Below are 5802 nucleotides of genomic sequence, written 5' to 3'. Positions count from 1 at the left end.
CCGCGTGAATACTCTTTTTATATTCCAAAAAGAAACTTTTATTTTTTCACAATGACGTCTATATCCTTTTGGATTCCTTGCATAGTATCTTCATTTCTATAATACCGTATGCATCCTTCATTTATTTTAATTTTATTTTAAGTCCAAATTTCTTCAAACTTGAGTCTTTTTGATCTATTAATCGGACTTTTTGTATCGATGATCATCTTTCCTGCAAAATATAAAAAGAAGCATCAAATTCTTAATAAATAAAATAAATTAAATATGATTTTTTGCTTTAAATGACTTAAATTAAGTGTTTATCACACCCCTCAACTTGAATTTTGCTCATCCTCGAGTAAAATAGATATATCAGAATTGTGTACCGACTCGGTCTTGAATCAAAAGTTAGGTTAGGCATCCCAAAAGGTAAACGATATCTGATCAGACCATTAAAGAGATCTTTCATTGGATTATCAATTTGACCCAATTAGTGGCTGAGTATTAACTAAAGAAATTTCAAGAGCTTTTCTTTCACCAACTCCCCACTTTACTCTTCAAATCTTCTAACTTAATGGGAGAGAGGTTTATTATCTTCTTGCAATTTAGTCTCCTTATTATTCACTATTTATTTATTTATTTTTTATTTTTTTATTTTTATTTTTTTTAACATTGCCTACCTTTTTACGCGAACCACAATGCTTACTTAGGCGAAAGGGCCCGGTTACTCAGTAGGAAACCAATGTTTTTTTTTTTTTTTTTTTAAGAAGAATTTTTTTTTTTGCATACTTCGACCTTTCCACCCAATCTCTCATGAAGCAGATTCTTTATTGAGATCAGTAAGAAGAGGGTTTAGAATCACTCCTAAATTTGGTCTAGTTTAAACCCTACCATTCATTGGATTTTCTTAATAATTTATTCCTCAGTATCTCTAAAATTATCTTGACCATTAATCATTCATTGTTTAGGATGCCTAATTGACTCTTAATCAAAATAAAATTTGGATACACAAAACTAATTATTTCTAACCATACTCGAGGATTTGATTAATTTCCTCCCCCCAACTTAATCTACATTGTCCTCAATGGAGTAGGAAAACAAAGAAAATAAAAGGAGAGAGTGCACCTGGGATAATTTTGCTTCAGAAGTTGAAGATAGCTTCATTGATTAATAGGCTCTTGTTCTAAATTTCTGCAGCTGCGGTAAAGTTAAAAAAATATGAAATCATTGGGTTGCCTCCCAACAAGCGCTAAGTTTTACGTCTTCAGCTAGACTGAATTGAGTATTATGGCGGTATTGGATCCACTAAATCAACAGATTCAATTAATTCTCCATCACTAATTTCATTTATGTAAGGTTTCAATCGCTGACCGTTCACTTTAAAAGTGTTCCCCTATTTAGGATTTTTGAGTTCTATAGCTCTATGAGGAAATACCTGAGTTACAATGAAAGGTCCGTCCCAACGTGAGCGAAGTTTTTCAGGAAACAGATGCAACCTAGAATTGAAGAGCCAAACTTTTTGATTGGGCTCGAATATTTTTCGTGCAATGAATTTATCATGGTACGCTTTAGTTCGAGCCTTATAAATTCTGGCACTCTCATACGCTTCATTGCGTAGCTCTTCAAGTTCATTTAATTGAAGTCTCCTATTGGAACCTGCATTTTTCATATCAAAGTTAAATTGCCGTATGGCCCAAAATACACGATGTTCTAATTCTACCGGCAGATGACAAGCTTTTCCGAATACAAATCGATAAGGAGACATTCCTATGGGTGTTTTAAAAGCAGTACGGTAAGCCCATAATGCATCATCTAAGCGTGCTGACCAGTCTTTTCTATCGGGTCTTACCATTTTTTCAAGAATATGCTTGATCTCCCTATTGGAGACCTCAACTTGGCCACTTATCTGGGGGTGATAAGGTGTGGCAACTTTATGAGTTATTCCATATTTTTCATTAGCATGTCGAAGTGCTTATTTGTGAAGTGTGTACCCCCATCGCTAATTATGGCTCTTGGGCATCCAAATCGACTAAAGATGTTATGTTGGATGAACTTGATCATGATTTTATGATCATTGGTTCGGGTTGCCATAGCCTCTACCCATTTTGATACGTAGTCCACTGCTACCAAAATATACTCGAATCCAAATGAGGAGGGAAAGGGTCCCATGAAATCAATTCCCCAAACATCAAAAATTTTTACTACAAGTATAGGGGACAGGGGCATCATATCTTTTCTAAAAATATTTTCTGTTTGCTGGCATCGCAAGCAATTATGACTGAATTCATGTGCATCTTTGAATAGTGTCGGCCAATAAAATCCACTCTGCAACACCTTTGCTGCAGTTTTTCTTCTACTAAAATGTCCCCCACATGCCGAAGAATGGTAAAAAGTGAGAATGCTTTGGAATTCACTCTCGGGGACACAATGATGAATAACTTGGTCAGGACAATATTTGAATAGTTCAGGTTCTTCCTAGAAATAATGTTTAATTTGCGAGAAAAATCGATCCTTTTCTTGTTTTGTCCAGTGAGAAGGTACTTGTCCTGTTGACAAGTAATAGACAATATGGGCAAACCATGGAGGACGGCTAGAGGAGATTGCGAAAAATTGTTCATCAGAAAATTTCTCTTTGACCTCATCTATGCCTATCGTGTGTTCAACTAAGATCCTGGAGATGTGATCAGCTACCACATTCTCAGAACCCTTCTTATCTCGAATTTTCAGATCAAATTCTTGTAAAAGAAGGATCCATCTGATCAAACGTAGTTTAGTATCTTTCTTTGAGAGGAGATGTTTCAGAGCCGCATGATCAGAGTAAACTAGAACCTTAGACCCTAACAGATATGAGCGAAATTTTTCAAGGGCGAGCACTACTGCTAGTAGCTCTTTTTCTATTGTAGTGTAGTTTAATTGGGATCGAAAAGAGTCTTGCTAGTATAATAGATCACATGTGGCTCCTTATTGATTTTTTGGCCTAAAACGGCACCTATTGCAAAGTCAGAGGCATCACACATAATCTCAAATGGAATGGACCAATCAGGGGGTTTTATTATGGGTGTTGTTGTCAGGGCTGTTCGTAATGTGTTGAATGCTTTCAAACAGTCTTCGTCAAAGACAAATGGTGTATCCTTGGCCAACAGATTGCACAAGGGTCTTGAAATCTTACTAAAGTTTTTGATGAAACGTCTATAAAATCCGGCATGACCTAAGAAGGATCGTATTTGTTGGATCGAAGTAGGGGGTGATAGTTTTGAAATGACCTCAACTTTGACTTTATCTACCTCGATCCCTCTTTCAAAAATAATATGTCCTAATACAATTCCTTTCCGCACCATGAAATGGCTCTTTTTCCAACTTAGGACAAGATTTATCTCCATACACCGTTTAAGAACTTTGGAAAGATTATGGAGACAATCCTCAAAGGTGGTTCCAAACATAGAAAAATCATCCATAAAAATTTCAAGACATTTATCTACCATATCCGAAAAAATGGCCAATATGCACCGTTGAAATGTAGCGGGTGCATTGCAGAGCCCGAATGGCATACGCCGAAAAGTGAAGGTGCCATAGGGGCAGGTGAAGATAGTCTTTTCTTGGTCATCTGAAAATACAGGTACTTGATTGTACCCTGAATAACCATTAAGAAAATAGAAGAAACTTTGCCTGCTAACCGTTCTAAGATTTGGTCGATGAAGGGTAATGAAAAATGGTCCTTCCTAGTAACGGCATTCAGTTTTCTATAATCTATGCATCTCGCCATCCAGATGATATGCGAGTGAGAAGCAGTTCACCTTCTTCATTCTCAACCACAGTAATACCTGATTTCTTAAGTGCTACTTGAGTGGGACTAACCCATTTACTATCGGATATGGGGTAGATGATTCCAGCATCTAACCACTTTACCACCTTTTTCTTTACTACTTCACGCATGTTTGGGTTCAATCTCCTCTGCATATCTCGATGGGGTTTGGCATGTTCCTCAAAATGAATATGGTGCATGCAAATGGAGGGGTCAATTCCTTTTAAATCGGCAATGGACCAACCGATAGCCTCTTTGTGTTCCTTCAGAATACCAACCAATTGTGCTTCATGATTAGGGGTCAAGTCTGATGCAATGATTGTCGGGAGGGTGTCATTGAGTCCTAGAAATACATACTTGAGCATAGCAGGAAGGGGTTTCAATTCTAACGTAGGTGGTGATTCTAAAGATGGGACTATTAGTGTACTGGCTAATGTGGGCAATGGCTCATACTTGATTGTCCATGGAGGAGTGATTTTATCGTGTGGTGTATCCAACAAGATGTTAACTTCTTTCATATATTTCTCAAAGTCATACACTCCAAAGTGAGTCAAGCAAGTATCTAAGGGGTCTGGTGCTAGAATTATGGGTGTTGCATCTTCTATCATATCTTCTAGTGTATCTACTTCGAAGCAATTATCCATTGATGGTCCTTGGAAAGCACCAAACACATTCAGTCTTAGTTTCTTATTCCCAAACGATACGTCCATGACTCCTGTCCTACAATTAATATATGCATTTGCCGTAGCTAGGAAGGGTCGTCCTAAGATAATGAAAATTTGTCTGGGGTTGCCACTTAGTTTCATGTCGAGAATCAGAAAATCAACTGGGAAGTAAAACTCATCTACCTTGACCAAGACATCCTCAAGCATTCCACGTGGTTCCTTAATTGATCTGTCGGCTAACTGCAGTGTGACTGATGTGGGTTTTAGTTCTTCGAATCCAAAAAATTCATACACCGAACTAGGTAAAAGATTCACACTTGCCCCTAAATCCAAAAGAGCTTTTTCAATGTGATAATCTCTTATAACACAAGAAATGATGGGGGCTCCTGGGTCTTTAAGCTTTGGAGGAGTGGCATGCTGGAAGACAGAACTAGCCTGTTCAGTGAGGTGTACTTTCTTTGGAATTTGTGATCTAGATTTACGTTTTTGGGTACACAAATCCTTCAAAAATTTGGCATAAGCAGGGACCTGTTTGATTGCATCTAGAAGGGGAAGATTAATTTGGACTTGCTTAAACAATTCCAACATCTCATCGAGTTTTCCTCCCTTCTTATCTGCAGGAATAGGGGCTTTTAGGGCATCCGAAAATGGGGCTTTAGACAAGTAAGATGATTCCGGTGCAGTTGGTTCATTCTCTATTTTCAGGTCCTCCTTGTTCTTGGGTGATTTGGCTTTGGTTAGAGGTTTAGGGACGGTTTCATTGGTTTTACTGATGTGTTCAATGACCTTCCCACTTCTCAGAGTCATGATTGATTTGGCGTGTTCAGAAAAAGCTTCTGGGGTATTAGAGCTCTCAATCACAAATTACCCTCTTGGGTTGCTCTCGGGTTGGCTAGGTTATTTTCTTCCTTCCCTCCTACTGAATGCAGTTGCTAGTTGACCTATTTGGGTCTCTAGCTTAGTAATGGATTGTGTGTGGGAGTTAAGAGTCTGAGTGTTGACTTCTAATCATTCTAATACTTTCAGAACTTTTTTCTCAAAAGCTGAGCTGTGACCAGTAGTAGATGGTTGAGGAGCATTTTGAAATTGATGGTATGGTCCATGCCTATATGTTGGGTCCTGATATTGAGGTCGAGGTGCGGCAGGGCCAACCACTGGTTGTGGTCTCCAGAAAAAATTTGGATGGTTTCTCCAGCTGGGGTTATAAGTGCTCGAATATGGATCATTTCCTGGTCTACGAGCTTGTTGGACTTGAGCTTGCTGAACCTGCTCGTGCACAAACTCAGAAAATTGAGGTGCAGCTGGGCATTCACTAACAAAATGGTTCGGACTTGCACACAATACACAAACTTCTTG

Source organism: Elaeis guineensis, chromosome 7 (assembly GCF_000442705.2).
Source record: "Elaeis guineensis isolate ETL-2024a chromosome 7, EG11, whole genome shotgun sequence".
NCBI lineage: Eukaryota > Viridiplantae > Streptophyta > Magnoliopsida > Arecales > Arecaceae > Elaeis > Elaeis guineensis.
Note: the sequence above shows the minus strand (reverse complement) of the source record.